Below are 19,021 nucleotides of genomic sequence, written 5' to 3'. Positions count from 1 at the left end.
CAACCTTTTTTATCTTAGTTTTCACAACTGTGAGTGCCTAATTTTCTAGGTGCAGACATTCCTAAAGATATGGGGGGAAAATCTAAGGGGCTAGTGATAAAGGATATGGAACATAGTAGGAAAATTGCCTTAGAGGGTTTTAAATTATTTAAAAACCTTAAAAATGAAAATCAAAACTTAATCCTATTCCCACTCAGGAAGCAAAGATTAGGTTAAAATGTTGGTAGTTAAGTTCTCATTGTTCACACAGCCTCGCAGGGGCATGGACAGTGGATGGTTCTGTGTGTTACCTTGTTGTAGGATGACCCAATGCAAGGCAATAAAGAAGAAATAATAGGTTAGCCATACTCCAGCTTTAAAGATGCCTCTTGAAGAGATCCTCACACAAAATCTAGAAACATTTCAATCTTATTTCTGTTACAAATTATGCTTGAACCAGTCACAGCAGGACACCCAGAATCTCAAGTACTTTAGGAAGAACAGCACAACAAGGAAAACTAAAGTTTTCTCTCTCCAAACACAATCTCGTTTTGAAAAAAGGAAAATTTTACTAGGTTACAATGTGTTAAGTGAGGTGTCCAAGGGCAAAGAATGACTCATGGCAAGGCTAAGAATAAAGCATGAGTTTTACATCCTAGAAAACTTTTATTTAAAATAAAAATTTAAGACCTACGTGTAATTGAAAAAATGTTCTTATAAATTTCTAAGTGCTTCACTGAAAGTTCCTATTCTCTGTCTCTCTCTTTCTCTTTCTTTAGATTTAAGGTAAGCACTTGCAAAAATATTATGCTAATAGGATGGCATTAATCTCAGGATATAGGGGCCTTAAATATAGAGAGCTGAAAGGAGAAATGAAAGTGGGGAGGGAGAATTAAATGAAGTTAACTTTATATTTTGTGCAATAGCTGGATTACTCTAATAGGCATTTATTTTAGAGGATATTCTCAGGCAGTGCAGAGAGCGTAAATTCTAAGATCAGAAAATCTGAGTTCAGATGCCTGTTCTGCCCTATAAGACCTGGGTAAGTCATTTAGTCCAAGCCTCAAAGTCTTTATCTGTAATTGCAGTTATGATACTGCCCAATAGAGATATTTTGTGGAAAAATCCTTTGTAAACTCTAAAGCTTGTATAAATATTAAGTTACATTTGGCCCCCGAGATTTTGCATTTTTTCCTCTAATGCACCAAAGGATAGCAGCTAGCTCTAAGCAAAACTGTAAAATAGACTAATTAGATTTCATCACTCCTCCACTTTCCATGTTTCACCCTCTTCATTATTTCTCACCCATGTCTGCTGCTACTGTGGATGTACAAATGCCCTCTCTTCTATCACCTCCCCCCTTTTCCACACTCAACCACAGTGAGGTGTCCATATCTGTATGTACATAGTACAGGCACATAAGACTGAGGGCTTTTAGAGGAAGAAAATAAGATCTGCCTCTCTCCTGGTAGCAGTTTATCAGTGGACTTCAAAAGACCGTGTCTCCTTCCCAGATCCCAGAAAATTTGCCACTATGGTATAGATTTTGGACCATGTGAACAGAAGACCCATGACAGCAAAACAGGAGTTTTTAGGGGAAATAAAAGTTTTTGCAGCACTACTCACAAAATACGACACCAACCACTGGCATATGCCCTACATCTACTTGGTATTTCATTTTTCTAAGCTGCTTAAAGGTAATTTCCGGGCACATGGCTTTATTTCTGGGCAATAATTGACCTTCATGGTGTTCAACACTAGAATCAGTAAGGTATTTCTGAAACAAAGTCGCCCAATATGAACAGTATCCCTTTTTAAACACGGAACTCCAAGGGGTGTTGAATAACACTTTGAATTAAAATATAGTTCAGCCAGATTTATATTCATAGGTTGAATGATTGCCAAGGTATATTTTCCCCTTTTTATTCTGGGACATTCTAAATATTCTGCATATTGCAGAAAAATTAAGTGAAACAGTGACAAGCAGCCCACTATAATCTGAGTGACTTGTCCTGGTGATGCTACGAGATTTAAGCAATTATAGCTTCGCAAGTATTTTTCTGATTACCATTTAAATTTCATTTATATAAGAATAATTATACATTCCAACTAAGATTTCTATACTCTTCTTGTACCAAGAAATTTAATAGTATTATGTATACAGATTTTAGAGGATCCAGTGTTTTTTTTTCTTATCTGATATGTATTATCTCCAAACCACTTGCTTCTAATATGAAATATGCATAATCTTGACATTAGTGAAACTGTTTCAGAAGTGGATTACTATTACTATCGTATATTTTAATGATTGTAAAAATATTTATTTTTTATGTGCCATATGTAACCCTATTTTTGTCCAACTCCATACATCCTAGCAAATATTTATGCTCATAACTAAAGTTTATAAAATCCATTTCCTATTGTCTGTTACACAGGCTCATTCCTTGGGAAAGTGCTACATCTACATTCTCCTCAAATATGTTTATGCCTATAAATTCCCACTGACATTATGGCAATTTTCATTTTCATGTAATATACACCATTTTTCTACCGTCCTATAGTGTTCCAAACATGGCTAATGGTTACAACTTGTAACAAATTTATTTCTAGTTTTACAAATTTCATAAGAAAGTCTTGGCAAGCACCTGTCTTTGCAAACCAAAGTTCTTACGTGGGCATTTTATTTGAAGATGTAAAGTTCTTCTCCATGTCTCTCAATCCTCAATCCTCAATTCTTCATTTGAAGATGTCAGGTTCCTCACCTCCATGGTCCTCAATTCTTCCTCTCTGGCCAGGAGCCTTTTGCCATTCGTCACATTGCCTGGCACCCTTAGCCTTAAATAAATTTTGCTGCCTGCTTTCTCAGCCTTTACATCACCGCTTCTGAGCTCTGATGGAGGAAATCACACAACTGTTCAGATTGATTCCAAGTCCAGTTTATGGCCCTCAGATCCACCGGGCACTCACACTTGCCTGGTAAACCTTTTGGGTTTCCCTGGGCATCTTCTCTCCTAGTCTCAGATTGGCAATTTCAAACATTCTCCTTCTCCTCGTACCGCTGCCCCCATCTCCTGATCTGTCATTCTCAACATGAGACCTGTCTTCCTATTCAGAGAGAGAGAACCTTGAGAGCCTCCTTGTTGCTGAACTCTCCCTGCCCCCATGCCTGGCTGGCCCGCACTGTGTCCCCGACCCCAGATGTATGGCCTCCTCAGGGAACTTGCTCTCACACTCAGGCCCTCCCCCTCCTGCTTCTTCAACACCTCTCTTCTGCTTACAACTTCCCTTCTACCAGCACTGACCCTCCCAAGCCTCACCCATGTTAAAATCAACTTTCTTGACCTTTCTTATACTAGCCACTTCCATTTACTCTCCTCCCACACATTTCTCAATTTCTTACATCTCACCCTACCCGCGAACTATTAAACTTCCCTTGCTAATGATCTCTTTTTATTGGTCCAATAAATACTTCTTTTTTCTTTAAAGATTTTATTTATTTATTTGAGAGAGAGTGTGTGTGAGGGAGGGGCAGAGGGAGAGGGAGAGAGAGTCTGAAGCAGACTCCGTGCTGAGTGCAGAGCAGGACTTGGGGCTCTATCCTGTGACAGTGAGACCATGACCTGAGCGGAAATCGGTTGCTTAACCAACTGAGCCAGCCAGGCGCCCTTCAATAAATGCTCCTTAATCTTACACTCGAACTTTTGGCTCCACATGACACCTTTTATTGGTCCTTTTCCTCCAAAATTCTCCCTTTTTGTATCTTCTATGACTCGACAATCTCCTGATTTTCCTCTCCCTTTTTGTGTCTTCTATGACTCGACAATCTCCTGATTTTCCTCGCCCTTTTTTGGTCTCCAGTCAAGATGCTCTGTTTATCCCTTTAAGGAAGGTATTCAGGCTTGACTCTCAGCCTGCTTCTCTTCTTATGTTAAATATTTTCCCTGGATGATTTAATCCACTGCCATAGATTCATTTGTTATTATATGCTAAAAACTTCCAGAATTACAGCCCAGTTTTCTCTGCTGAACCAAAGACCTATATAAACACCTGCTTACTAGCTATTTCCACTGGGACATGCAGTGGAGTCCTAAAATTCACAGGGTCCAAGCATAATTCATTTGGTACTCATATCTGGCCTGTTGCAAACCCATATACCCTCTCCTGAGTCTCTGGAAATTTTCCTGGCTTTTGTAAATGGCATCCCAGACTTTCCTATTTTCTTGAGCCAGAAATGTATGTATGTATGTATGTATGTATGTATGTATGTATGTATGTATGCACAAATTAAGAGTGATACATATAAAATTTTTCTGACATCATTTCTCATTAAACACAAAACCCATACAATTCTTCTTTCTCCATATACCCTGAATCTGCTTTTCTCCATGCCCACTGTTGCTTGCCTAATTCACACCACTGCCATGCCAGGGTCAGTGCTGGTGGGAAGGAAGCTGTAAGCAGAAGAGCGCTGTTGAAGAAGCAGGAGGAGGTGAGCCTGAGTGTGAGAGCAAGTTCTCTGAGCAGGGCCCAGATGTCTGGCATCCAGGAGACAGTGGGGGTCAGGCAGGCATAAGGGGAGAGAGAGCTCAGCAACAAGGAGGCTCTCAAGGCTCCCCCTTTGCATAAGAGGAGAGATCTTGTGCTGGGAGTGACAGATCAGGAGATGGGGTTGGAGGTGTGAGGAGAGGGAGAATGCTTGTAATTGCCAATCTGAGAATGGGAGAGAGGGTGCCTAGGGAAACCCTCTTCTAGCTTGTCCGCCGACCTCCTGTGTGGTCCTTGCACACTTCAGCCTGTAGCCAGAGGGATTATATCAAAACACACATCTCCTTTTTAAATACTCCAAACCCTTCCCACAGTCCTTAGGAATTTCTAAGCTATTGAGCATGACATCAAGACGATTGAGCAAGGCAGTCTGGGTCTTGCTCAGCCCTGAATCTCATCTCTTGTCACCATGAGCTCCTTCACCCCCTCTCCCAGTCAAACTGAATCCCTTGAAATACCCCAAAAGTGTCATGTTCTCATTCCTCCTGAGTCTTAGAACATGCGATACCTCTATCTAGAGTGTGTGTGTCTACCTACTCAGCCTGCCCTCTTCCTCTGTATAATCCCTCCTGCAGAAAATCTTCCTGATACACACTGGGCAATAAGTTAGTTGTCCCCACAGTGATGCATCAATCAGTATCCTGTGCTTTAGCCCTTTATTAGCACATATACTGCATCATGATCTTCTATTGACTTATTTTTTCTCCCACTAGCATTATGGCAAGGCCAGAGTAAGTGCTACATTAACAAATTTGAATGAATGAAAAATGAAGTCATCCCACAGCTAGATATTTGTTGTACAAGTATTTATACCGTATACATGATTAATTCCTGAAGAAATATGGAAGAGAAGGCAAAATGTGTGTCCTCCTTAGATGAATACATATATCCATTTTAACCAGACAATCAAAATATGTGAGAATCTCTCAGCATGAGAGGCGGAGTATATATGGAACCTGGATGTGGTTAAACTGTTGTACTCGGGCAGGTCAGGAGCTGGGACATCGCTTGCTTGCCATCAGTAATAAGACCTGCCAACCAGTGGGTAGACAACAGAAGTGTCAGCAATCACAAACCTCTAATGTGTAGCTCCTGTTATCTAGTTCATAGTTTCTACCTACTAAATATCCATTAGATTAATAAAAGAGAGCAATGCAATAATCTTCTGCACAAATGCATGACTGACTTCTTTTTTAAATTTTATTATGTTATGTTAATCACCATACACTACATCTTTAGTTTTTGATGTAGTGTTCCATGATTCGTTGTTTGCGTGTATCACCCAGTGCTCCATTCTATATGTGCCCTCCTTAATACCCATCACCAGGCTAACCCATCCCCTTACGCCCCTTCTCTCTAGAACCCTCAGTTTGTTTCTCAGAGTCCATGGTCTCTCATGGTTCATCTCCCCCTCCGATTTCCCCCCCTTCATTTTACCTTTCTTCCTATTTTCGTCTTCTTCTTTTCTTCTTTTTTTTTTTTTTTTTTTTGCAAGCAGCTGAAGATTAAGAAAATACTGGAGGAGCACCGTGATTAAATGTACACTTATTTAACTCTTGCTAAAACTTTTAAATTCTTCTATTATGAGTTTTCTTCCTTCATTTTAATATACAAACTACAAAGTCATTCAATTCAATTCCTGAGCCAGAAGTAACGTTAGTATTTTCTGCTTTAAGTGAAAATCTAATAACATTTCTTTCATCTTTCTCCTCTTGTGGTAACTGATCTTTCTTATCTACACCTCCATGCAGAGTTCTTAGATTTATTCAGGGATTAGCCTGGTGACTTCTTATGTCAGTACTAAAATGTCACACAGTTGTTTTTTTGTTTTTGTTTTTGTTTTTGTTTTTGTTTTATCATAGAAGTGGTATTACAACCTGGGCAAAAAAGAAAAAGCAACACCTTCCCCACCCCATGCTGCATAGGTACCAAATGATTACCCACCTCTGTCTTTACAAACTGATGCTCTGTTTTTAGCTAAGACGCCCTACTTGTCCAGCCCAACTTGTTGAGACAGAATATGTTGTTATCTGCCATTACGTAGAGTTGCCAGACAAAATCCAGTAGAACAAGTTAAATTTGAATTTCAGATAAACAGTGACTAATTTTAGTGTAAGTATGTCCCTGGCAATATTTGTAATACACAGATACTAAAAATTATTCATTGATTTTCTGAAATTCAAATGTAACTGAGCATCCTCTAATTTTATTTTCTAAATCCAGCAACCTTAGCTCTGGGGGATGCAGTCAGAAAGAGGTCATCTCAAAAACACCTTCTATTTCCTTACCAACTACCTCCCATCAGCCCCCAACCCCACTTCATACTTTTACCCCAAAAGTCCCACCATGAACGTTACCGACTCAGAGAGGCAGCAGGAAAGGACTTAGCGATCCAGTGATCAAGTCCAAGCTCAGTCTCCTCATTTTCCATTGAGGAAACAGAGGCTCAGAGTTCAGTGGCTTGAACAAGGACACACAGTAATGGGAGAGCAGAGCTGAGAGGAGTTCTGGTGTTGTTGTTGTTGTTGTTGTTGTTGTCTTCTAAAGGTCTTAGACAATTTTTGTTTGTTTGTTTTTAAAGAGACATCTTCAGGATACCACTAACAAAATATAGCTAAGCATGGTTGGATGGGAGATGCTTATTGATCCTCTCTCAGAAAGTCTAAAGGTCATGTAAATATCCATTTAATTGAAATGCATGCAATATAATGCTAAGCAAACCAATGGCTAAATCAGGAATAAGGATATGAGTATGGAAGTACAGAGGACATAGAAAAGAGAGGTAGCAGCTAGAGGTGTCTACATGTCTACGGAAGCAGAGAAGCCCCTGGACACCCTGATGGTTTCTCCTCAGGACTGCACAGGAGCCTTTATATCCCAGTGACGGGCTATGTGTGGCACAGTTCATACTTATCAATATGAAGGCACAGTGGAAAACAATGAACATAAAATGACACATGTACATATGAACACATTCAACTTACTTATGTGCCAAGACAACTGCTTTTGTTGGCTCCAAATCTGGGCCTGCTCTTCTCATGAACTCTCACTCTACTCCCCCACAGATAAAACATCCCCTATATGACATCTATTATATTTTCCTAAGTGCAATATGATTTTAATATTGTAAAATCTCAGGCATATGATTCTCAAGATCACACTCCCTTCCCCCAGGTTCCTGAGGGATGCAGTCATCAAAAGAAATCAATGGAAATAACACGCTGAGCAGAGTATGGCTTCATCATGCATGAAACTCAGAACCTGTCTGCTGTCTGTCCAGCAAGTGAGCTAAAAATAGGCAGCTTTCCTTAAGCAGAAAGAGGGAATTTATCAAGCAGTCATATGCTTTTGAACAAGAAGGAATAATGGATTCACACTGTGCAGGTGGCTGGAGTGATGTGATGTAGACAAGGGCATCATTAGAGGGATCCAAATACAATGACGACAATGCAGAAATCTGGCTTGGGACTAACCAGCCAAGAAAAAAAAAAAAAAAAGGATCCTGTCTCCTAGTAAGTGTAATTCATTAAAATTAAAGGAGAAAGAAATAGATCATGGGCAAAAAGCCCAGAGACATCTAGGACAGAAATTCAGAAGGTGTCTGTAAAGTCAAACAGACACGGTGTGCTGGAGCCTTCTGGGAGGAAATTGTACTCTTCTCTTCCCAATGCCATGTGCAGTGATCTCATGGGAGTAGCTTAAAAGGGGCCATGGTAGGAATATTTATACATGGAAATTGACGCACTACTGATGAGTGTTTGTATGTTTGTTTTCCTGAGAGCCAGTTTATAAGCACAGCACTGCCCACTACCTAAAACCCAGCAGAGGAAACATGACAAGGGTAGTATAAGACCAACAGGCCTGGGATGCCTTCCAAGAAGATGGCCTGGGTCCAGAGGATGGGTTCATTGGGGCAGAGGAGGCAGAACCAGAAGTAGAATTAGAAAGAAGAGTCTGGTATAATTTCCCCAGACCTAGCTCTACCTATCCAAATCCAATCTGGACTAGAAATCAAAGAAGCTTATCTCAAATTATGTTGAAGCAGTGAAAAGAGCATGTGAACTTTCAGTAATATGTAGAAACCAATGCTCTGTAAACATGAACATCTTTATTTTTATTTTGTTTGCTTCCCAAATTCTCTTTTGAAAAATTCAAATCCCGTGTTTGCTATTCTAAGGACTATTGTTTCTAAACTTTAGCCTTGATAGCCCCAAATGAAGTAACTGCAGCTGGGACAGAGAGCAGGAAAAAGATGCCAACACAGACAAGAATGATGTAAAGTTAAACTTTGCCCATTTCTAAACAGAAACTAATAGCTATTTGACCAAGCACAGCTATACCCGGAATTTGCAAAACTGCCTCCAGAGGTTCCACAGGGCACCCACACACTGGTGAAGGTCCCAAATGTAATATCGAGGCTTCAGCCTGCATCCTCAGAGATAGCCCCTGAATTTGCTCAACAATATCAAGTCTGTTCATTAATTTGCTTTTCCTGTAACTTCAAGACAAGGACAAATCTTAAACAATTTGTGTTTGCAAGGAAAAGCAGATAATTGCTTTCACACTTTAGCAGGAGGTAATTGCTAAGGCTATTCCAAAGAACAGGAAACACGTTTCTTGTATTTTCTGTATCAAATTTTTTACCAATCATAATAAAGAATTTTAAAGACAAGTCTGATTATGAAATTACCCTGTATGTGCAAAAGACAGCATTAATCTCTTTGGCTTTGATAGGAAGTTATTATATTTACTATTACAAATATAATAGATATTTTACAAAGGATATGTAAAAGAATGACTAGGGATAACATTATGGAGTATCCTCAAAAAGTTATCAGAAATAAATACACAACATCAATTCATGACAAAAACCCTCAATAGGGTGTTATGCTGAGTGAAATAAGTCAATCAGAGAAAGACATGTATCATATGACCTCACTGATATGAGGAATTCTTAATCTCAGGAACAAACTGAGGGTTACTGGAGTGGTTGGGGGTGGGAGGGATGGGGTGGCTCGGTGATAGACATTGGGGAGGGTATGTGCTACGGTGAGCGCTGTGAATTGTGCAAGACTGATGAATCACAGATCTGTACTTTTGAAACAAATAACGCAACATATTTTAAGAAAAAAGAAAAAAGAAAAAGAAGAAGATAGCAGGAGAGGAAGAATGAAGGGGAGTAAGTCAGAGGGGGAGACGAACGATGAGAGATGATGGACTCTGGAAAACAAACTGAGGTTTCTAGAGGGGAGGAGGGTAGGGGAATGGGTTAGCCTGGTGTTGGGTGTTAAAGAGGGCACATTCTGCATGGAGCACTGGGTGTTATGAACAAACAATGAATCATGGAACACTACATCAAAAACAAATGATGTAATATATGGTGATTAACATAACAATAAAAAATTTTAAAAAAACCCTCAATAAAGTAGGGATAGAAGGAACATACCTCAACAAAATAAAGGCCATATATGAAAAACCCACAGCTAATATCATCCACAATGGGGAAAAACTGAGAGCCTTTCCTCTAAGGTCAGGAACTAGGCAGGGATGTCCATTCTCACCACTGTTATTTAACACAGTACTGGAAGTCCTAGCCAAAGTAATCAGACAACAACAACAAAAATAAAAGTCATTCAAATTGGCAAGGAAGAAGTAAAATGTTCACTATTTGCAGATGACATGATACTATATGTAAAAAACCTGAAAGACTCCACCAAAAACCTGCTAGAACTGATAAATGAATTTGGTAAAGTCACAGGGCACAAAATCAACATACAGAAATCTGTTGTTATTCTATACACCAATAATGAAGCAGAAGAGAAATTAAGGAATCAATCCCGTTTATAATTGCACTAAAAACAGTAAGATACCTGGGAATAAACCTAAGAGGTGATCACTATAAAACACTGATGAAAGAAATTGAAGATGACACAAAGAAAAGGAAAGACATGCTCATGGATTGGAAGAACGAATATTCTTAAAATGACTATATTACCCAAAGCAATCTACATATTTAATGCAATCCCTATCAAAATACCAACAGCATTCTTCACAGAACTAGAACAATCCTAAAATGTGTATGGACCACAGAAGACCCCAAACAGTCAAAGCAACCTTGAATGAGAAAATGAAAGCTGGAGGCATCACAATACCAGACTTCAACTTATATTACAAAGCTGTAGTGATCAAAACAGTATGGTACTGGCACAAAAATAGAAATACAGATCAGTAAAACAGAATAGAAAACCCAGAAATGAACCCACAACCCTATGGTCAATTAATCTTTGACAAAGCAGGAAAGAAAATCCAATGGCAAAAAGACTGTGTCTTTAACAAATTGTGCTGGGAAAACTGGACAGTAACACGCAAAAGAATGAAACTGGACCACTTTCTTATACCATATACAAAAATAAATTCAAAATGGATTAAAGACCTAAATGTGAGACCAGAAACTATTAAAATTCTAGAGGAGAACACAGGCAGTGACTTCTTTGACATTAGCCATAGAAACTTCTTTTTAGATACATCACCTGAGGCAAGGGAAACAAAAGCAAAAATGAACTATTGGGAATATATCAAATTGAAAAGCTTCTGCACAGTGAAGGAAACAATCAACAAAACTAAAAGGCAATCCACGAAATGGGAGAAGACATATCTGATAAAGGGTTAGTATCCAAAATATATAAAGAACTTATAAAACTCAACACCCAAAAAATTAATAATCCAACTTAAAAATGAGAAGTTATGAACAGACATTTCTCCAAAGAAGACATCCAGATGGCCAACAGACACACGAAAAGATGCTCAACATCACTCATCATCAGGGAAGTGCAAATCAAAACTACAATGAGATATCACCTCACACCCGTCAGAATGGCTGAAATCAACAACACAAGAAACAATAGGTGTTGGAGAGGCCGTGGAGAAAGCAGAACCCTCTTGCACTGTTGGTGGGAATGCAAGCTGGTGCAGCTACTGTGGAAAACATTATGGAGGTTCCTCAAAAAGTTAAAAATGGAACTACCCTAAGATCCAGCAATTGCACTTCCAGGTATTTACCCAAAGAATACAAAAATACTAATTCAAAGGGATACATGCACCCTGATGTTTATAGAAGCATTATCTGCAATACCCAAATTATGGAAACAGCCCAAGTATCCATCTACTGATGAATGGATAGAGAAGTGGTATACATATATATACATGTATACATATATGTATATATATAGTAATATCAGCCATAAAAGAATGAAATCTTGCCATTTGCAATGACGTGGATGAAGCTAGAGAGTATTAGGCAAAGTGACATCAGTCAAAGAAAGACAAATACCATATGATTTCACTCATCTGTGGAATTTAAGAAACTAAATGAGCAAAGGGAAAAAAGAGAGAGAGAGGTAGGCAAACCAAGAAACAGACTCTTAACTATAGACGACAAACTGATGGTTACCAGAAGGGAGGTGGATGGGGGGATGGATTAAATAGGTGGTGGGGATAAGGAGTGCACTTGTTGTGATGAGCACTGAGTGACGTATGGAAGTGTTGAATCCCTGTATTGTGCACCTGAACCTAATACTATACTGTACATTAACGAACTGGAATTTAAATAAAAGCTTGAAAAAAAAAGAGAAAGAAATGTATGGTATAGTTTTGTGTGTGTGTTTTCTGTTTTGAGCTAATGTGAAAGACTTTTTATAAAAAAGATTTTATTTATTTAGTTGAAAAAGAGAGAGAGAGAGAGAGCACGACCAGGGGGAGGGGCAGAGGGAGAAAAGGACTCCTCACAGAGCAGGGAGTCTGACTCGGGGCTCAATCCAGGACCCTGGGATCATGACCTGAGCCGAAGGCAGACGTTTAACCGACTGAGCCACCCAGTCTTTTTTGATGTTTCTTTTTCTAAAATACATATATATATATATATGTATGTATATATATATATATATGCATTTACACACACAGTTTTAGAGGAGAAAAATTAGTAATCAATTCAAAGCTTAAATGCTACAAATTTAAAGCCTAAATGGAAGTACTTAAGTCCCATCTTTTAGTTCTGAATCCAGTATTCTTTCCAGGACCATGATACACTGCTCCCCTGAGTGTAAGCAAAATCCTAATGCTTATTGACTGAGGTTTATGAAATATTAAATTATGTAATATATTTAACAGTTCAGGTGGAGTGAGGGAAAAGCAGGTTAACTGAAAACAAAACACTAAAATGTCTGGATTATCCTGACTCCTATCTTCAGCAACTCAAGAAAGCCTCAGGCACTAGTTTCATTTAGGGCCATCTTTAATCTCTAGTAATCATTCCTCCTAACTTCATGCTGAATGACTGAACAAGTAACCACAACTGGTAACTGCAAGACAAGATGGTCTCTAAATTGCCTTCTACTATAAAATTCTCATCGCTAACTGCATGGTCTCTTTCTAATCCATACGAGTACTTTTCTATTCACTGGCTCACCAGGTAACTGGTGTTAGAGAATTTGTATTGCATTTGCCCAGTATTTGTAAGAAAATGTCCTACTTTCTTTTGGCACATGAGAGGTCTTTATACACACCAACAGAGAGTGTTTTAACCATATTTCTACAGGGACAGCATTGCCTTAAATTTTTTGTCCTTAATATTATTTAATGTTTTCTGGACCAATGACCCTTGGTGCATCAGATTTTTGTATCAATTGTTTTGACAACTAAAAACAATGTTCTGGAAGAGGTTTCTAATCCAATATCACTTATTCTATTTTTAGTTTACACTGACCTGTGCTTGAAAATCACTCGTGATTATAAAAGTTAAATAAATATTGAGAAGTTGTTGCCTAGAATTATGCAGGTGTGGCACTGCACAATTCCAGAGGGTGCCATTCATACCATTCATAATGGATGTGGATGATGCCCTCTCTGGAGTTGTGCCATGTAGAACTTGCATGGTCATGTATGGTGGCATCATCTCTTTGGGGCTCATTTTCCTATAATTATTCAAGGAATATGAGTCAATCTCATGTGCTTTGCATTCTTTAGCAATTACTTACTCTTTTGTCTGGTTTTGCAAACTCTTTCCAAATCTGAAATACATAGACTCCATACCTAACAAAATCTGAACTGTTTGATCTGTGATGACAGAGGGAAGACTTTTAGCTCAAGATTATTAAAAGTAGAGATCTAAATGGGAAGACACAGGTTCAAATCCCCATTCAGCAATCTGCCCAAGTCATTTATGGAACAAGAAATTTTCCTCAGCTGTGTATGAGGATAGACGAACCTGCCCTACCTCACTTAGGTACTGCAGTGAGCTAATGAAATTGAAACCAGCCAATACTATCCTGCCATCTATGGGAAGGGGTGGGGGATTCAACAGATACTAAAACACTTTGAAGGAATTCCTATGATAGCCTTGAGATTTAGCCCAATTATTGACTTAAGGACCACCATTAATTTATGTTAACCTAAGGGACTCAAGCAGAGCAGCTGCCCACTCATGGAGAAACCAAATCAAAACTTGGAAAAACTGGGGAAAAAACATGTATAAACAAATCATAATAAGAGAAATATAAATTAATAATAGACATGTGTAATCAACTTCACTGGTAATCAAGGAATTATAAATATAAACATCAATGGGAAAATGTATCTTACCTACCAAATTAACAAAGATGAAAAAAATTGATTTTTGGGAAGTTGAAACGATATACCATCACACAGCATTAGCAGGACTATAAATTGCCATCGTTCTTTTAGTAAATCAACATGAGAGCAAGACACTAGACCTTAAAAAGTTAATGCTCTTTGACTTAGAAATTCCACCTATAAAAATAATTCTAAGGAAATAACCCTGAGGGGCACCTGGTTGGCTCAGTCGTTAAGCGTCTGCCTTCGGCTCTGGTCATGATCTCAGGCTCATGGGATCGAGCCCTGCATCAGGCTCCCTGCTCAGCAGGAAGCCTGCTTCTTCCTCTCCCACTCCCCCCGCTTGTGTTCCCTCTCTCGCTGTGTTTCCCTCTGTCAGATACACAAATAAAATCTTTAACAAAGAAAGAAAGAAAGAAAGAACCCTGAAATATACATCTAAAGATGTGCATGAGGATACATATTTGCTTGGGAAAAATTGGCAAAAAAAAAAACCACACCTGTACCTCTAATAAAATGAAATCATGGTATATCCATTCAGTAGAATATGCAGAAACTAACTTTTTAGCAGAATGCTAAATGGTGTGGAAAATGAATGCTATTTAGTGTTAGGTGAGGAAGACAGAGTAGACTTCCAATTTAAGTCATCATATTGAGTGTACTTTGTAAAAGATAGCTATAGTCAATGTCAGTATAGAACAGTAAAACCATGACTGGACTATTTTTATAAAGCTCAAAAAGAGGCAAAACTAAACCACTGTGTTAAAAGCCAGGACAGTCATTACCTTTGGGGAGTTAAAAAAAAAAAAAAAAAAAAAAGGGTAATGATTACGAGGGGCTTCTGGTGTGCTAGGAATAGGAATGTTTTACTTCTTTTATTTGGGTGGTGGTTACCCTTGCGTTCACTTTGTGATAATTCATTGAACACATTTGCAGTATAATTCATTTTTCTTGTTTTAAAGATTTTATTTATTTATTTAATTGACAGAGAGAGAGAGAGAGAGACAGCGAGAGAAGGAACACAAGCAGGGGCAGGGTCAGAGGGAGAAGCAGGCTTCCCAACGAGCAGGGAGCCCGATGCGGGTCTCGACCCCAGGACCCTGAGATCATGACCTGAGCTGAAGACAGCCGCTTAAACAACTGAGCCATCCAGGCGCCCCAATTCATTTTTCTGTACGTGTACCCGTGTACCATATTTCAATGAAAATGATACATATATGATTTTTTAAACTATAAGGAAAAGCAAGGGAATATTTGTCATACAATGCAAAACTGGTTTGAAGAACGATGCAATCCTTTGGGGTATATAGGTTTCTTCAAATGTTTTTAACATTCTTCCTAAAATGTGTAAAAAGATACGTGGTTGTTCTCCTTAATGTATACACACAGGGTTTTGAAATCCTACATATGTATAATTTAGAGTAAAAATATTGTTCTATAAAAAAAGAATAGATATACAAAACTTTATAAAATTTATGCATATCATATCTGCGTATTTATGTGTTAGAGGCCGAGAACCAGCACGATCTATTTAATTTTTATCTATTCATAGTAAAAAGACCACAAAGATATACAATAAATGTTCTTAGTGTTTCTCTTTAGAATACAGGTAATTTTTATTTTATGTGCATATTTTTGAATTTTCCAAATTATATTTAAGTATCATATTACTTTTAGAATCCGAAAACAAAAATACAAACTTTTTTTTTCAAGATTAAAAAAAAAAAAAAATCGTTCCCTGTACAGAAAAGTCAGGGAGAACCCTGCCGCTGACACAGCTGGTGGGTGGGGCGGGGCGGAGTCGCGTGGAATGTGACGTTTCAAACCTGCGCGCCTTCGCGAGCGCACACACCGGCGTGGCCTCAGATTGGGACGTTTGGACCCGGGCGTGTGCAGATGAAGCCGCTGGGAGGAGTCCAGAGCTTCGCCCCGCCCCCGCTGGACTGAGCCCAGACTGCGTAGGTAGGAGGAGGTTCAAGTGTGCTCAATTCCAACATTTTACCTTTCCTGGCTGGGTGGGACGGAAGGGGGCAGGCCTTCAGGGGAAAGCTCAAGTAACTTGGGGGGAAACCGGGGCTCCTTTTCTTCCTTCCCACCTGAGGAACAAGGAAGGTTGATTATAGATAACCCTAATAAGTAGCCAAGAAATCACTTTATACGGGCAGTGAGAAGGTAGAGAATTCCAAAATGGTTCCCTGACCCCTCACGGACAAGCCCTATCTCATTCCCATTTTGACGAGAAAGGGAAAGCTAGGATCCTATTTGATTTCTGAATAACAGATTTTTTGCTGCTTTGTTTTATCCTAACTTGTATCCCTCAATAAAATGTATAATTTGAGGATATCTACCTCTAATCAAGTGAAAGACGATGACTATCTCAGAGTCCAGATTTTTTTTTTTAATCATTTGTGGTATGAGCTGTTGTCGCCTTAATTCATGATACTGCTGTGGACTAAAGATACTGAACGCTACTGAGTAGGTGGGAGAGACAATCTGAGCTCTCTTTTTCTAAGGCAAAGGACCATTGTCTTCCATTCATGTATTCTATCATGCCTGGCATAAAATAAAATGTTTGATGTATGAGTGAGTGAATCAATGAATCCATGAATGAATGAATGTCTTTCACAAGGAGCCTACCATGCAAAGGTGGTTCAGCATGAGCAATGAAAAATAGTCAACCTTGTTTAAAATTTCACATTCCTCGTCTATAAAATATTTATAGGTATCAGTAAGGGTCTCCGTGTTTGAAACACCAGCTAAGTGTTTGCCATTTTCAGTAAGCACTAGTTTGAAATAAATGCATGAAAATGTATTTGTATTGATAAATTTGTTCAACCCCTTGTGATTAAACTTAATGTGCTAATAATGTTATTATACACACCAAAGGGCTTTGGATCTTTCACATTTCACCAGTTAGACCCTGGATGCCATTCAGGTGCTCTCTTAAATTTTATTTCAGGCTGGGTGGACTGTTTCCCTCCAAATGGAAAAATTAATTTGATTAGGACCCAATAATAATATTTTACAGGGTTTATGTTTTTGTTTTTGTTTTTTCATGTGTGGCAGGAGCTCAAATAGTAGTATAAAGGGAAAGGTAAATAAAGGGAGAAGAGAAAAAGAATGTACTGAAAGTGAGAGATGGGCCAGAATCCTTCAAACTGCTAACTATGTACACATTCTGTAGTTTTCTTCATTGTCTTGATTTGAATAAGGAATGGAATATTATTCTGATATGGGAGAAACGGATACAACTGAAGGCAAGATTGTGTTGTGTGGTGTTTCACAGAGGTTTAAGTAATTTTTAAGCCTCTTTTTCAAGTGCATAGAACCAACCTAAGTTGGTGAGTTGTCATGGTGTGCAACACAAGTACATCATCAAGATAGAACTGAGATTTTTTTTTTGTTCCCAAAGTGGACTTTTAAGTACCTGTTCAACCCTGCTCAATCTGTTACTCATCAGTGTTATTATAACCAAATGGCTAAAACTTCCAATCTGGTCATTTTCAAAGACATTTCCAAAGAGAAATCATTTTAAAAGCCATTCAGGAAAAATAGCTTTTTATTTTTTTTTTTTTTTGCCACTGTTCAGAATGGAAAGTAACTGCTTGTAACAGAAACTGCCCTAAATTCACAAAGTTATTCATCTTCTGAGCAGTGAAACTAGCATATCGGACATTGATTATGACTTAAAAGAAAACGAACAAATGAACATGAATCCTAATCATGAGATACAGAACCTTAAACTGATCTCCAGTCATAAACCCACAGTTTATTCCTTACTGCAGGAGAATATTTTCAAAGTAAGACAGAATGACTAAAACCACATCTCTCTACTAAAACCATATTCTCTCTAGAATTTGACTGCAACTTGTCTTTTTTTTTCTTTTATGTGACACATCAGTTGAAAATAGATAAACAGGTGCCCCAATAAAGACAGGCTATGGTAACAAAAGCTGTACAAACCATATGCTCAAGGGTTTTTAAATCCTTTTATATCAGGGAGCCCAGAATATTGTCTCTTAACTAGTGTAAAATATATTGAGTCATCTTTCTGGAAAGTACCATTCAAGTTATAACATTTTGCACCCATGAAGAGCCTTGTTGAATTTTTTCAGGGATGTTAATACAATACTGTAGCAGTCTAGCTTAAATATCACTAAGGAATGACTATAACTTATCACAGCTCTGGCTAAATTTAAAAATATACATGATAAAGGAGTATGATCCGTGTGTCCAATAGAACATTTTCTTAATTGTCCAATTTTTTTAAATTGATGAGCAATAACAGCAATAATAAAAATGACAATAACAATATTATAATACTTAACATTTATTGAGCACCTACTATTATCAGGCAACCTTCTTCTATTACTCTTCTCAAAAACCACATGAGGCATATATTATCATTAACACCATTTTATAAACGAGGAAACTAAGGACCCAATGGCCATGATCATTATCAACATCATTCTAAATTATACGATGGGAAAAACTGTTGTAAAATAAACATGATAGCAAAGATTCAGCCTTATTTCTACATTTTAGAAGCGTTGGGGGTACACTTATTTACATACTGTATGATGTGATATACATCTAGTATGAAATATTCAGGATTCATGTATTTGAATCATTAATATTTCACAAATTTTAGGCAACTTTGAAAGGTAATTGAGCTGATTCCACACAGGATGTGTATTGGAACATGTCCCTTTAACCTTGATGAGTAAAAGCTGAAGTCACATTGCAATCTAGAATTGCATGACAAGTAAAAAGTTCATTTAAGTAGAATAGTTTTAAGTAAATAGTCTTAAGCAGATCATTTAAAATAAAATGCTTCAGAAAGACTAGTATCATAATTACTGAATAAAAA

The 19,021-nt window shown here is 38.1% G+C and overlaps 1 protein-coding gene across 1 annotated transcript in view; it reads left to right on the top strand.

Annotated features, from left to right (window-relative positions):
* The first annotated feature begins 15,988 nt into the window (after positions 1-15,988).
* The window catches only part of SPATA16 (spermatogenesis associated 16), a 222,759-nt gene continuing 219,726 nt past the window's right edge, over positions 15,989-19,021 (top strand). Inside the window, exon 1 of the mRNA XM_027585794.1 lies at positions 15,989-16,113. The gene's annotated coding sequence lies outside the window, so the exon portion shown is untranslated. The remainder of the gene's footprint in view (positions 16,114-19,021) is intronic.

The sequence above is a fragment of the Zalophus californianus genome, chromosome 1 (assembly GCF_009762305.2).
Source record: "Zalophus californianus isolate mZalCal1 chromosome 1, mZalCal1.pri.v2, whole genome shotgun sequence".
Taxonomy (NCBI): Eukaryota; Metazoa; Chordata; class Mammalia; order Carnivora; family Otariidae; genus Zalophus; species Zalophus californianus.
This window is presented reverse-complemented; position numbering and strand designations above follow the sequence as displayed.